The following is a 16,963-nucleotide window of genomic DNA, read 5'->3' as shown; positions in this document are numbered from 1 at the left end:
AAGAGTCAAGGACTCTTGGGACCATATTTTCAAGAGTCAAAATCAAACTTCTGAGAGTCCTAATAATAACGCAGGAGAGTCAATGATTTTTTGCAATTTAAGCAAATTACTGAGATATAATATATAAAAAGCAACAAATAAAAAGATACATGTATGTTAACATTTATTTCTTACATTTTACTGTCACTACAACACTATGCATTTAAACACAATATTTCAATGATTAATAAATATAAAACATGTATTCTAATACAATATTAACTTCATGTATACAGCAGAGTAATATGTCATTTGTTCTTCTTTCGCACGTGTTAGGAGTTAGGGGTGTTAGGAGCACTGTCATTTAGATCTAAAGTACGCTTTGTCGTTGGCGTCTTACACACACTTTCAGAGTTACTACCGATTCCGAATTCGAAAAGGTTTCTCTGCGACATTTTCCGAATGCACTAGCACAATTACACTTTGCACAATTACACTTTATCCAATAACTTTGTTTGACCGTTTCGCGTGGATATTAAATTAAGAATGAAATACAAAATGTGAAAAAAAAACATTTCCGCTGGCTATCACAAAAAAACAACATCATACGGGTGGTACCTAAACACAATAGCCTATATAAATCGGTAAACTATAAAAGGAAATTATTTCTACTCGCCGATAAAGGTGCCTCCGTATTTAATCCCATCAAAAATTCCGACGCCCTTTAATTATTTCATGTGCCATCTTCGCGGAAGACGTGCGACAAACACGCCGTTTTCTATGCCTTATCAAACGGTCAATTATTACGCCTACATGTATTTTGTAATCAATTAGCTCATGCAAAAATTGTCACTTTGCCACAAGGCCAGTTGTATCGGTTCTATAGTTATTTTTAGCAACTTTGATGCAAAGCGTGTAATTTGACGTTGTAGACAGTACATATGCCAGCATAACATTCGCGCGTCTTTGAACTGAGCAATCATGAAGCGAAACAGTGATGGGTGCATTCAGCTTTGGAAATACATTCTGCCATACTCTGGAAATATCTCAAAATATGCTTTACAGTGTTATGTGGATATGGATGTTATTATTTAATATTTAATATTATTAAAACTGACGCGGATGAGTCCATTCTGTTTTGGTGGGTTTATAGTTTTTCTTAAATGCTCTGAGCTTTTATGAGTACATACGTACAGCTCAGAGGGTCAATAGCTGGGAGTTGGATTATTGCAACTAGGTGGGTTTAATACACGTCTTTTCCGCAAACAGCTGATAACAAACGCTATGATAAATAATGGAAAGTTAATACACGCGTCATCGAACCAGCAGTGTTTTAATTGGTCAATACTAGATTTCTTAATTAACCAAACTCCGCCTACTGGGTGGACTTGTGCTTCGATGATTGGAAACGGGCGTTAAAGATTAGCGTGTACTAAATGAGATACTCCGCCCCAAGCCAATTATCGCTTAGTCTTAACAACTTTTGATCTCGTTGACGCAAGTCGGTATATTCCCCCGGGTCAAATGTGACGCATGACGTAATTTTCTCAAGAGTCAAAAAGGGGTCTTCTGTAATTTTCAAGCGTCAAAACCCGGGAGCTCGGGTCAAAGGAAAGCCCTGATAACCACGAACAAACTGACATATAGAATATGGCGTTGCACGATGTTCCTCATGGAATATAAATGGTCTTATAATTGCTAGGTATTTAATTGCAAAAACACATCTAAATATTATTGAACATGCCTTTTTGCTGAAATGTTCAGTTTTAGTGCTCATGTATTTGGTCACTTGCTGATTTTGTGCTTTTGGAACGAAACTTATGCTACTTTTTTGGTAAATTTGAATTTTGTGCTACAGCTTTATCCCTACAATACTGAAATAAAGCTATATTTATACCATAGGTGTTAATTTTGAGGCACTTATGATGGTGGGTGAAAAGAAAAGCTTCATAAATGCATTATAAATAGCCTATGCATGCTTGTACAATATTTGAGTTTTTCTTCAAGTAGTGACTCTAACAAACATACTGTACTTTACCGTGTATTACACAAAGTTTTAATATTTTGATTATAATAACAGTTAGCCCTTCAGCAATACTGATCAATTTTTCAGTGACATGATCAATCAATTTCGCAATAATCAAATGGTTGTCAATTTGAAGTCTGATTTACCTGGTACCAGTTTTCTTTATCAGATTATTAAAGTGGTTGTGCATTACATGGTTGAGCCTAATACCGGCACTTGGTAAAGTACATCATTTTGTATCGGAAAAGCGCTTAAATTATACACAACCAAAACTTCCTTACATAAAGTGTTTGTATTTATTTAGTGTCATACCTTACAATAAGCGCTAGTAAATTTTGACTGGCATGTATGGATTGCCTATTCCTGCCACTAGGCATGGCACATAAAAAGTCAACCCACAGCATACAATTAAGCCTTGTGCTGGGAAAACATTAACAAGGCTCAATGCATGTGCGTAAAGTGTTGTTAAAGATTGGCCTGTGCAGTTTGCAATTAGAGAAAAAACTGTCCATTTTTGTTACAATCTTCATCTTAATCTTAATCACTTCTATTTGAAAATCCAGTTAAGTGTTGTCTCTGACAAGCCTGAGCAGACTACAAAAGTTAAACTGCAATTATCCCAGTATTTCCCGAAACAAGGCCTTATTGTCTCATTTTTGATCATCCTCATGGTCTAGTGGTAAAGGCTTTCAAACAAAAATTTTAATAACTTACCCGTTATGACTCTTGCAAGCCAGGCCTTGTCCCCATTCACAGCAGCCGCATGTATCTGTGTGACGCCCTCAAGCTTCTGTGACTGGGACTGGTCGAAAGGCCCCTCCCTTGGGCTGGCAACCTAAACAACACGAAAATTCGTTGAATTGATATCCCCCGCCAATATGCTTCTGCACACAAAAGTGTTATATTTGACACTCAAAAAAGCATTATTTCAAGATACAAAGGGCCATAACTCCTTTATTATTTAATGGTGTACAATGCCCTTTGGCGTGCATCATCCTCTTATCCATATATATATTCATACCAAGTTTCAATGAAATCCGCCAAAGTACTTCCAAGATATGGCTCCAGACACAAAAGTGCCGGACAGACGGAAGGACGGAAAGACGGACGGAACGACGGACAGAAAACACCAAAACAATATCCCTCCGACTATGGCGCGGCATAATAAATGGAATAGTCCCAAAATGAGAAATATGGACTTAAGCATGTGTCTAAAGTATACAGACTTTACATTTGAATAATTTCATAAAGCAGAGCAGCCTTTATACACATCATTCTTAAATATTGTTAACAAATATATGAGCCAAGCTCTGGGAAAACCTAGCTTAATGCATGTGGGTAAAGTATCGACCCAAATAGACTAATCAAGGCTACAATTTCTGCCAACCTGGACTTTTGTTAAGAACAGACATCCTTTTCAAGAACATTACAATAAGGCAGATAGTGTCGTCTCAGATAAGCATGTGCGACTGCACATGATAACCTGGGCGGACACTTTACGCACATGCATTTATCCTCATTTTCCCAGGGTGCTGCAAAAAAGCAGGGCAAAAGTATAATTGCATAAACTTCTATTCCTCATAAATGCTTTATTGAATTGCTTACTGCTAAAACACTCAATATAAAACATTATATATAAATATTTGACAGAAATGGTTGCTTAAATAAAAAAAATATACTTAGTCTTATTATTAATGTTTGTTTTTAAACTGTTTTCATAATAAAATACCATCATTTTGACTCCCATACCCTGTTTTCAAGGGGTGAGGGCATCAGAGAAAATGTTTGCCAATAGGTCTCATGTATGTTATTTTATAAATTTCATTCCATTTATTTTGATAATTTTTCCTGTAGTTTGAACCAGAACAAGTGCCATTCCATATAGAATATTCACAAAAAGAACATGTATCTAAAGCAAAAGTAACATAAAAGGGCTGCATTTCCCTGGTATAAAAATCTAGACCATTCGCTCACTGGTCAGTGTGACCTTGTACATCCAATTCGTTCTTTCACATGTATTTTTCACGACCTGTTAAATTCTTTATTAACATTTCTTATCTATCAAAGTCAAGAGCCTACTAGGAGTTGCAAATTGAAAAACCTCCAGTGAGTTAACCTGATATTATAAATATCAAGTCAAATTTTTTGTATTACCGGTGTATCATCAGACACTGTTGATTCCATAGCTGGTGAACTAACACCTGGGGAGTCCCTGGTACTGCTCTAAAACAAAAAAAGAACATTTACATTATAAATTTTACAATTGTTCTAATATAACACAGTGGTAAACTAATAAAACCCTGATATTGTCATTTCCCAATATATTGGGAGTCAGGTTGATGATTCAAAAGTGAACTTTTTCATTAATATACATCAGCGATGTTTTAAGCCGTATTGGGAAAGTATCCGAACTAGCCCAAAGAAGGAAAAATAAGCATGAAAACCCCTGACATTGGGAAAATTCGCATCAAGAAGTTTTCATATTAGGAAATTGGTGTACATGCTTTTTATCTCCCAAATAATACAAAATTGATAAATCAGTGTTGTCAAGTTGTCAATATTATATTTACTTAGATTCAAGCCATAGTGCTGGCTGCATAGAAGAACTTAACTACAACTTCAATATTAACTGCGGTAGAACTAGAAACAATTTGAATCAATACCACTGTCTGCCATTGTTGTTTAATTTTTTGCCCGGTAGATTGGCTGTAAATAGGTTAAACAGCACCAATATTAAAATAAACATAAATAATCAAAGAGCAGACATACTATTCAACGTAACAATCAATAACGTATATAACAATTTTAATATATGGAAATGGTTACGACAAATAACTGAACTATAAAACTTCAAATTTTGTTAAAGTCTGAGTTTTACGACATTAAATTACCAACAATTGATTCATACTGGCAGCGAGAGATGTCAGATTTGACAAGTAGTTCACGCAGGTTTTATTATAAACAAAATCCGGAGGGCGCTAATAAAATACTACAAGTTAACCCGACCCGCGAGTTAACCGGGTTTGAGTTTAGATAAATACAGACTTTTGAAAATGTGATTCCATGACATTTGTCACACAGTTCCAAGCATTAACCAGATAATTGTGTCAAGTTCATTTAACGGTCCATGTCTGATTTTCAGTCTTGCTATCTGATATAACTTCATATTGTTGACCAATAGACCAGTTGACGAGTGATGTCACGCGCACCTGCAAAGTTTAGACTCCGCCCACTGGTTGGCAAAAAGAGGTGGAGTTCATATAAGCGCATACAGAGAAGGTTGACAAAATCATCGTTTTTAATGAAAATCGTGCACATATCAAATATAATTCCACTAATTATATGATGTCTATATAAAAAATTAGCATGCAAGGGAATGCATCTTTGGAACAGTGATAGGGTAAAGTGATCTAGAGTCGGACACGATCTGAAGTCGGACGTTTTTGGACCCGTTTTTTTGTCGATTTTAGACAGTTCAGCATGTAAACAAGTGTACATTAACCGAAATAAATATTTAAACCAATAAAATAAGTCGTTTGTCTGTTGTGGCGTACTTCCCAGCATTCCTGAAGTACATTTCTAAAAATACCTTCACGGGCGCGATTTTCAAAATTAACGCAAAAGAAGTAAGTTTTGTTTGCGTTTGAAACAGTCTAGCAGTGTTGAAATCTGTTTGAGCAATTGACATCATTGTTTAAGCTGTAGATTTATGATCATTTTGTAAACTAAATTTAAGTTTAATCGTAGATTCTTTGAATTGATCAACAAATTTCCCCACCGACAACAATAACCATTTTAGATATTGAGTCGGACAGCAAAACAACGCAATTTGATATTGAGTCGGACACTGTCAGACTCAATGTCAGTTGTGAATAAACAATGTTTAACCGATATTTACATATGAAAGTTAATAGATAGGTCTCAAATACAGAAATAAGCCAATTTTATTACGGGTTTACGTGGAACTAAATGCAAATGTTGACAAGTCCAATAGCTCTTATATGTTTCATTCATCAAACAGTTTACTCTGTCTGTGCTAGATTGTTCTAATTAATTTGAGCAAAGTGTTGTTTTTTTACTACTTTTGTTTAAAAGTTCATTTCCAGCACAAATGAGCACGTAAACCAAATTCTTACATGTTGCGCTTTCCGAAATTCAGTGATATCTAACGATGTTTATTCAAACAAAAATATCATGTGAGAAATTGGGCTACTTTGGTAATAATAGGATTTTACCACTATTTTACACTGTTTGCACTTTGTAATTAATAGGATGAAGAACGTGATAATCCGCAAGTTTTATGTTGTCGGTATGCACCATACAGGTGCGAAGCAGCTAGAAGTCGGTTTATTGCATTATTGTCGTCATGAACCTTACCGGGTAACCGAAAGGACTGTAATGCAATTGCAGTTTATGGAGACTCACACCTGCACCAGGGCCGATATTATCTTCGCCGTGAAGATGCCCTTAAGCTCAAGACTGTATTGAATTTTGCAAAAGGGTCGTGTTACATTCGGGCCAAAAATGTCCCCAGAAAAGTTTTCAAAGCTGCGCGGGCCGATGCAGAATTGCAGCATCGGCTTTGTTGCTGCGAAACAGATGCAGACTCCATAGCTGAGCCTGAGATATTAAAGAGTTCATATATATATAAAATCTTTTAACATTCTGTAAAATATGACAGTGCAGCTACAGTTGACAGTGTCTTATTTTCAATGTTTTATTCATTATGTTTGTTTATATTTGCCAATAAATAAAATAAATGTATTTAAAACGTATCGGCTTAATTTTTGATACTTCAGTGGCTCTATATAATCGGGATGTCTGTTCGCCGCGATGAATATAATGTTCCCAAAGCATCTTTGCCTGATAGGGTGACTGGTAAAGCACGGCGCTACCTGGGGTAAACGCACAAAATGTCCTCGACTGATGAAAAGGCTCTTATTGAGGCCGCCACTTCATAAGCGGCCAGGGGTTTTGGGTTTAGTAAAGGTAACATTTTAAGGTACGTGGGGATTTTTGCCGATCAGAAAGGCGCATCTTTTAAGCGTGGCAGGCCTTTGGATATGTTGTGGATATTGATAAAGTTGAAAGCTCGGAACCCTGAGTTCGCCTTGCGAAGCCCTCAGGTAACTGCAGCAAACAGGCACACGGCCATGACATGTAATGCACCAAAAGAAAAAAAAGTCGCGTACACACATGTTTGAGTGGTTTTGTAACTGGATTACTCATAAATACGAATTAGAAATTATGCTGTACATTGTATTTGTCTTTAGCTTGAAAACACGAATCTTTAATCTTCAACTTGTTTTCGATACCTGATGGGCTTCATAGACGTTCATGTTCACACACGCTAACTCACGTAGTGCATTAAGCAAGGCATTGTAACTATGTAGTTGCCCAATATTAACCTGATACTCTTGAATAGTGTGAAAATAAATTTAGCAAAACCTCGCTGGTCTAGTATGGCAACCACCAATCGAACTTGTATGCACCGGGAGAGAAGTCGAACCCGGGTCGCCAAGCTTAGAAGCGCGTGTAGCAGCCACTGGTCGATAACGTAAGTATATAAGTATTTTTACATCATTTAATTAGATTAATTCATTTCAATATAAACCAAATATTGAAAAAGCATTAATAGAACAAATATTTTTGAATTATTGACTTAAAATAGTATAAAACCATATAATATATGGCCATTTACTCTGACATCTCTCACTGTCCGACTCAATATCAAAACTGTCCGACTCACAATTGAACTGGAGTAGCTGTATTCAACTACACATATAGGCGCAATCTAATCCGTTTTGCCAGCAAAAACGATTGAAATGCGTAGCGGGAATAATAGGCTGGGTACCAGTTTGAAGAAACCGTCCTGACAGTTCTAAATATAGCTCAAACTTGTTCGAAACTGAAAACACTGTCCGACTCACGATCACTTTACCCTATTGTTGTTATTATTCGTTTTTACTCACAACGAACTTGGGAGTGGAACACAATCTAAGAGCTCGACATGTGGTTCCCACAAAAATCTCTCTACTGGGCACTTTTTTGCAACCATTTTTGGTTTTAAAAAAATCTCAGAAATCGAAATTCTTTCAGAATAAATTAAATTTAATAAACGAAAACAAATAAGGATGAAAACAAACAACCAATAGGTCTATTTTCTGTAAGCAACATAGGGTAACTGATTTGAACCTTTATGTCTGAAAAAACTTACCTTGTTACTAGAGCTACAGATAAGCTTTTTGGGGTAATTGGGTAATACCCTTCTAAATAAGAATGAATTGGGTAATGGAAAACCTGATTGGGTATCCAAAAGTATGATACCCGCTTATATAAAAAAATAAATTGGTTTTTGTACCAAAACAAACAAGTGATTGGTAATTGCAATAAAACATGAATTTAGCTTCTCAAAACAGTACCGGTACCTACATAAAGTCACTGTTATGTATTCAATTGCAGTATAGGTGGTTCCATCTTTCTGCTACCAGATTCAACAATGGAATTTCGCAACCCACTCATCGAATGTGTTTCTACTTGTTTTTGTTCCAATATGGGCCAGTACTTTCGTTTTGGAAACACAACACATCCCCATCATAGGGGGCTGGAACGTTGTTTGGATAGTATAATATAGTGTATTTTGACCGAAAATGCCAAAAACCAAAATTTAATATAATAATAGTAACACGGGTTTCAACTCAATTTTTTATTTTCTGACAGCCATCAATCAGAGTCCGGTTGCATTGCCAAAAAAATAATACAAATAAACCACTTTGGCATTTAGACGTAGCTAAGACATAGCTCTATCAATAAACAATAACAACTTTCAACACAAGGCACTGAAAATCTTATTTTGGAGAACTTAAACATATCTGATTGATGGCTGTCAGAAAATAATTTTTTTAGTTGAAACCCTTGTTACTATTATTACATTAAACATGATTTTTTTGGCATTTTCGGTCTAAACACACTTTATTATACTATCCCAACACCGTTCCAGCCCCCTGTGCACCCCATTAACAAGTTCATCTAAAATACTACCGCATATAACCACAACAAAATATTTTTCGGAGAAAGAGTGGGGATATTGTATTGATGTGCGTCTGTCCGTCCGTCCTGGCCACCTGCTCCTCTTACACTATTAGCACTAGAACCTTGAAGCTTACATACATGGTAGCTGCTATGAGCATATGTGCGACGGTGACAGTGACAGAATTTTGATCTGACCCCTTGGTCAAAAGTTATGGTGGTGTGGGCGGGGCCTGGTCAGAGATTTTCACTCATTTTTTTAATGTTTTTTTACATTAACTTTTTCATTTCTGCACCGATTTACTTCAAATTGATACTGAGCCTCTCTTATGACACTAAGGTCAATCTAAACTATGCATGGCCCCATTACCAACCCTTGGGCGCCCGGCCACATAGGCCACTCCCACCAAAAATTGCCTTTTACTATAATTTTTTAATTTCAACACCGATTCACTTCAAATTGATACTGAACCTCTCTTATGATAAAACGATCAATCTCAGCTATGCATGGCCCCATTACCAACCCTAGGGCACCCGCCCACATAGGCCATGCCCACCCAAAAATGCCTTTTACTATAATTTCTTCATTTCTACACTGATTCACTTCAAATTGATAATGAACCTCTCTTAGGAAAATACGGTGAATCTCAGCTATGCATGGCCCCATTACCAACCCTGAGGCGCCCCGCCCACATAGGCCACACCCACCCAAAATTTCCTTTTACTATTATTTCTTCATTTCTACACCAGTTCACTTCAAATTGATACTGAACCTCTCTTATGACAATACAGTTAATCTCAACTATGCATGGCCCCATTACCAACCCTGCGGCGCCCCGCCCACATAGGCCATGCCCACCCAAAATTGCCTTTTACTATTACTTCTTCATTTCTACACAGATTCACTTCAAATTGATACTGAACCTCTTTTATGACAATATGGTCAATCTCAACTACGCATGGCGCATAACCAAACCTGGAGCCCCACGCCCACATAGACCACGCCCATCAAAAATTGCCTTTTATTATAATTTCTTCATTTTATAGCAGATTTACTTCAAATTGATACTGAACATCTCTTATGACAATACAGTAAATCTCAACTATTTAAGGCCCCATTTACAACCCTGGGGCGCCCCGCCCATAAAAGGCAACACCCACCCAAAATTGTCTTTTACTATAATTTCTTCTTTCCACACGGATTCACTTCTAATTGATACTGAACTTCTCTTACACTACGCGGCCCGCGATTTTTGCCTAAATCACCGATCACCGCGTTTGGGCCAACGTGGCAAATTGCGATGATTCGCCGCAAATCGCGGTGATTCACCGTGATAACACTCTACGGGTGATTTGTAATGATTCCGCCGTGATTTCACTGCGACCATCTCGCGATAAACATCAGCTGTTGAATAATCGCCGCAAAACGCTGCGAATCGCAGTGGTTGGCGTGGACTACTATATTTAAATTTCAACTTATTAACTAATGTCATTATTATTGACGATCACATTATATCGCGAAAATGTATTCCAATATGAAAGTAAACACCTTACTTGCTGAATGTCGAATCCTGATTTCCAAACAATATCTTTATTTGTTGAAATAACAATTGTACAGTACGGCTCACGCCAAACTAACAAAGTTCGCGGCTACAGATTCTTTTGTTCTCGAAGTTTCTCCGCAGCCACAACAAGTATTCATGACTCTAAATCATGCTGAGGCACTCGGCGATAATTCGCGGATAAAAGAAACAGGTACAGATAATAACCTGATATTTTTACTTCTACGCGATTGTTTTAACATTTCGTCAGCTTCTCTGCATACTCAGGCTTTTTCCGCTCCTTTTTGGGAAAACGCCACACTGGAATTTTGGGAATTTCGCGTCGTGAAAACCCCCATTTTGGGAAAAAAATTAATCGCAAAATTGGCTCAATTGGGAAAAATTATCGCATGTGAATAGTGTTTCATATATTTCAAAGAAGCCGTTAACTGGTAAAAAACGACTATTTTGATAACTTATTATTTAACTTTTACAAAATATTATGAACATGTGTGATAAGTGCAGGTTTTTTAATCTGAATTTGGGGAAAAGGCCTGGCCTATTTTGAGGTGAAAAAAATCGCACGAAGCGCCGGATTTTGAGGAAAATAAGGAAAGTCTTAAATAATCATTAGCATATTTTACAGTTTTAAAAACAAATCACGGCAGCAGATAATTTAATTATGCAATATTTCTATTTTCTACACCGGATGAGGTAAACTTATATATTTTAAGGTTAAACAAAAAATTTTTTTGTTTTTTTTTTTTGGAATAAGGAATTTTTTTTTTCAATTGGGAAAAAAACAACCAGATTTGCATTGGGAATGGGGCCGAATTTCGGACTCGTGGCATAGGGCGGAAAAAGCCTGATACTTCATACAATTATCATCGGATGTCATCTGTCAATGATTTAGTAGGTCAGTAACCATATCGAAGAAATTTACATAGTTTAATCTCGGAAACGAGACTTGCTTTAAACGTTGAAATAAACGATATATATTTGCATAAAACTTGCTAAAATACACAGACGACACAAATATAAAAAATGTCGACCATTTGAATAAAATCAAATGGTTTATTTGTAAAATGAATACTTACACTTTGTCCCGATTTTCAGAAAATGACTTTTACATGTGCATCTAAATTTAAATTTACACATTGCTTCAGATGATGTACGCGTCTCCAATCCTGATTGGGCTGCTAGATCTATTTAATAAAATAGTAGCGTGTAAAATTCATTTGATGGAACAATAGTAAACGTTTGTCTTTACTATTTCTCGAGCAATGTTGAACGGCATATACTTTTGAAAATGGAAGCCGTGATCATTCGGAATTATCGTTATTTTAAATGTTTCAAACATAGTTTGTTACTGTACACTTAAAATTAGCCGGTGAATCATTTGATTTGGTGGCATTCTGTTTCATTTCAGACCTCGTGCAATTTTTCAGATCATAATCTCTGTGCTTTATTACTCGAACTTGTTAGTTTCTGACCACGTGCTACTGAAAGAAACCATTGGGCTGTGTATTATGGTCCGTGGAAGTTGCTAGGACCCGTGTTGATGATCCCTAAATGTTAGATAAGCATGTTTACTATCGATTTAGTTGGTAAGTACAAAAGTTCTACTGAAAACCGCCGACTGCGTCTTTGTTTTATTATCCAAACAAGCCCCGAACATCCAATGTCCTGTGTATTACCAGAAACAAACTTAAGATAAGCACGTGTTGTCTGTCAAAACAATGATTGTATAGCTGTTAACATATTGAAGTAGCTCACACATTTAATTCCCATATACATGTATGCACTCAGAAACAGACTTGCATAAAACATTTAAAATAATGATATTTATTTTCATCAGAATTGCTAATATATATATATATATATATATATATATATATATATATATATATATATATATATATATTTATATATAAGTTTGACAATTTCAATAAACAGATATTGGTTTATTTTCACAATATTAACTCCCTTTCTCGATTCCCAGAAAATGACGTGTACATGTTGCATTAAATCTAAACTTAAATTAATTTGTTTATTGGTCGTTTAAGAATATTATGAACTGTTCACGACATTTGTGTGTAGTCAGTATACAATGCAATAATTGTTTCAATAACGAAGGAACTGAAACAGCGTAACGGTTACAATACAGTGTGTTTTAATTATATTTTATTTAGAGGAAATGTCAATGCCAAGTATTTCGCGAGGTACCCGGTAATTAAGTTGAAATTCACAACGAAACTTTTAATGGAAATTAAAATTAATGATATCAATGTTTTACCCACTATGAAATGTTAATTTACAAATAATTAAAACACGTCAATTGCCGCGCGCTTTTTATCAGAACAAAGAAATTAATTTAATTCATTTGCACTATGTATTTGTGGATAGAATTTGTAACCAAATATAGCTGTACACTACACGTGCAAACAGTGTCAGGTGATTTACGCATGTACAATACAACTGATCTGATTGGGGGCTTATTTCATCAAATCTTTAAATAGAAACATATGCCGAAATTCATTTGATAATTTCGAACGTTTGTGTATGACATTCTTTGGGACTCTTATTGTCAATATTAACCAGAATTCGCTTTTAAAATGGAAATCGGGCATATGTGGGATTATCGAGTAATGGATAAAGACGGAAGAAGTTGCATGTATGTGATTGAGACAGTTGAAACGTATGTATCGGGGAATCGAGAGACTCGGAAAAATACGACGATTACATTACAATCAGTTATGAGTTCTCCATGGCTTCAAACTTTTAATTGCATAATCAAAAATGCAATTATCACTCCTCCAGGTGCGGTATCATACAGCTAGGTTTTTTTTTTTTTACCTTTAAATGGGAATTTAAGGACAGCAATTGGGAAATTTGTATTTTTTTCGAAATTGGGAAAGTGCCGTTTACCGGTACTTTTTAAAGAAGGAGGAAAATCGCTGGGGTGTGAAATACATGCTGACAATTTAAAAAGGATACTCAATTATATCTGCCAACAATGCTAATAATCCCATATTGCTATAATCTCTGTGAAGATTATAAATGTACATGTAACGTAGGAAAATCGTTCTTCACCACGTTGACCGGGAACGCGGTGAATCGCGGTGATTTTAATCGCGGTGAATCACCGCGGAGATTATATTTATCGCATTCGCGGTGATCATGCTCGACCTAGCGTGATGAAACGCGCGAGATTGCGGTGATTTTTCACCCAAAATAAATAATGACCACCGCGTGTCGGTGATTAAGGCAAAAATCGCGGGCCGCGTAGTGTATGACAATACGGTCAATCTCAACTATGTATGGCCCCATTACCAACCCTGGGGCGCCCCGCCCAATATAGGCCACACCCACATAGGCCACACCCACCGAAAATTGTCTTTTACTATAATTTCTTCTTTCTACACCGATTCACTTCAAATTGATACTGAACCTCTTATATGACAATACAGTAAATCTCATCTATGCATGGCCCCATTACCAACCCAGGGGCGCCCACCCACATAGGCCATGCCCACCCAATATTGCCTTTTACTATAAAACAGTAGATTCCACTTAATTGAATATCGGATAATCGAAAAATTTGGTTAATTGAATAGAAATTTAAAACACCAAATCATTTGAATCTCTTCCCGTTGAAAAAACTCCACATATTCTGATAGCAAATATGGCGTATTTCGGTTAATTGAATAGCCAATTTTCTATTGCACACTATAATCCACACTATAATCAGGCAAAGAATGTCACAAATCTCCAAGGATACGCATCGTATCGACGATTTTGACAGACACGCTCAATCGACTGCCTTTGTTTTCATTTAAAACTATGCATGTATGCAGTGTCTGTCAAGCGTCACGTGACTAACAGGTGTGCGAGCAAGTATAATGCAAATACTGGCGTCTCCGATGTGAAGTCAGGTGCAAACTTTCGAATGCAAACTATCGAGTAACACACTTCAACAGTTTGTTGTCGCTTAGAAACAATTAAAGAGTGTGTTACTGATTAAAAACAAACTGTTGACGTGTCTTGCTTGACAGTTTGCAATAGGTGATGGCATGTTACACTATATTCTCAGTTCGTGTTTATAAACCTACACAACTGCGTCACAGTAAATCATATCTAAACATGATGTCGAACAATCGCAAACGCGCCAGGGGTTTTTATCTGATTTTGGGGAAAGGGCCTGGCCTTTTTTGAGGGGAAAAAATCGCGCAAAATGCCAGATATTGGGGGAAAAAATCACGCGAAACGCCGGATTTTGGGGAAAATAAGGAAAGTCTTAAATAATCAATTCTTCATATTTTGCTGTTTTTAAAACAAAATCAAGGCAACAGATAATTTAATTATGCAATATGTTATATTTTCTACACTGGATCAGGTTAACTTATGTATTTAAAGTTAAAAAAATAAATAAAAAAATTTTTTTTTTTTTAGGGGAAAAAAATGAAGTCTGGGGGAAAATTTACCTGCTGAGGAGAAAAAAAAATCTGAGGGGAAAGGACCGATTTTCGGCGGGTCCCAAAGAAGGAAAAAAAGCCCTGCGCACACATTTGTCAAAACATCGCAGTCATAACACTGCTGATCATGTTTTCACAATGTATCTTCATTTCTACACTGATGCACTTCAAATTGATACTGAACCTCTTTTATGACAATACAGTCAATCTCAACAATGCATCGCGCCATTACCAACCCTGGGGCGCCCCGCCAACATAGGCCACGCCCACCCAAAATTGCCTTTTACTATAATTTCTTCATTTCTACACCGAGTTACTTCAAAATGATACTGAACATCTCTTATGACAATAAGGTCAATCTCAACTATGCATGGCCCTTTTACCAACCCTGGGGCGCCACACCCATAATAGGCCACACCCACCCAAAATTGTCTTTTACTATAATTTCTTCATTTCTACACCGATTCACTTCTTATATATTCTGAACTTCTCTTTTGACAATATGGTCAATCTCAACTATGCATGGACCCATGACCAACCATGGGGCGCCCCTGGGTCCAGCGATTTTCTTTGTCCAATTGGGAAAAGTTCCCGTACCAGTCCAATTGGGAAAAATCGAGTCGTGAAAACATCAAAATTGGGAAAAATCGAGTCGCGAAAACCTCAAATTGGGAAATTGGTGTATTTGATTTTTTGCTCCCAAATACTTTAAAATTGATAACCAAGTGTTTTCAAGCTGTCAATATTATATAAACCTAGGTTCAGTCTATAGAGCTGCAAAGGGAAACTAACTAAATGTTGCTTTAAAAAAAAAAAAAAATTTTTTTTTTTTTTTACCTTTAATTGGGAATTTAAGGACAGCAATTGGGTGATTTGTATTTTTTCGTAATTGGGAAAGTGCCGTTTACCGGTACTTTATAAAGAAGGAGGAAAATCGCTGGGGTCAAACATGCGGCGTTGGGAAACGTGTCGGCCTCTGCCGCGCCATTTCTAGTTATAATGCCCTTTGCAATTGTTTAAGATTAAAATTTATTTACCACGACAAAGGAATCTATATGTTGTTTTTTTGTATTTTTTGTGGAATTTTTGGTCTGCATCAAGACGCCATTTTGTTTGACTCGCATGTGTTATCATCTAAATGATTGGTAAATAGGTTACCAGATAAAACAAGCGCTTGTCGATTAAGACTCGAGTCAAAACGGCCAAAACAAAACGGGTTTTTTCATTACGCATAGAAGGCAGCTAGAATTGGGTATAGGCGATTTGTGTTGCGTACCAGTACGCACAGATTTTGAAAAAAATGCGTATCCACCTATTTTTTATTGCGTATTTACGCAAATACGCAGCTTATCTGTAGCTCTGCTAAGTTGTTACACATTAAATAAATTCCCTTGACTAATGTAATTGTTTTATTTAATTGTTCACACTAATTTTGACACTCTTAGTTGCAGCTTGTATATCCCGGTGTTTAATTGCACCTCTGTTCATCACAAACCGATTATCTCGATATGATCGGATACTGTCCAGACAATTACAAAGAAAACATAATGTCATAAAGTAAAACCCAGGGACCTTAACTTGGGTCCCTGAATAAACCACATGTGGCAGACGAGTGTCTGGTCATTATAAACACAAGTTACGATACCTCCATGTCATCTCTTGGCATGTTGAGTAGTCATTTAAGCCAAATTTTAAAGCTAAAATACTGAACAGTTGCTTCAATAAAATATTTTAACATTTAAAAAATGAAGACATTTGTCGGAAATGGATTAACAGGAACTATATATATTAAGCATTTTAATCATAATAATACATTGTTTAATAACTATAAATATACGTTTAAAATATTGTGCAATTTTACTGCTACGCAAGTTAGGTATTTAACGGGTACCGGCAAACGTAATCTCAGCTAT

At 36.3% G+C, this 16,963-nt stretch overlaps 1 protein-coding gene across 1 annotated transcript in view; it reads left to right on the top strand.

Annotated features, from left to right (window-relative positions):
* The window catches only part of LOC127847295 (uncharacterized), a 248,008-nt gene that overhangs the window by 109,523 nt on the left and 121,522 nt on the right, over window positions 1-16,963 (top strand). The window lies entirely within an intron of this gene.

The sequence above is a fragment of the Dreissena polymorpha genome, chromosome 10 (genome assembly GCF_020536995.1).
Source record: "Dreissena polymorpha isolate Duluth1 chromosome 10, UMN_Dpol_1.0, whole genome shotgun sequence".
Classification (NCBI taxonomy): Eukaryota; Metazoa; Mollusca; class Bivalvia; order Myida; family Dreissenidae; genus Dreissena; species Dreissena polymorpha.
Note: the sequence above shows the minus strand (reverse complement) of the source record. Positions and strands in the feature narration are given on the sequence as shown.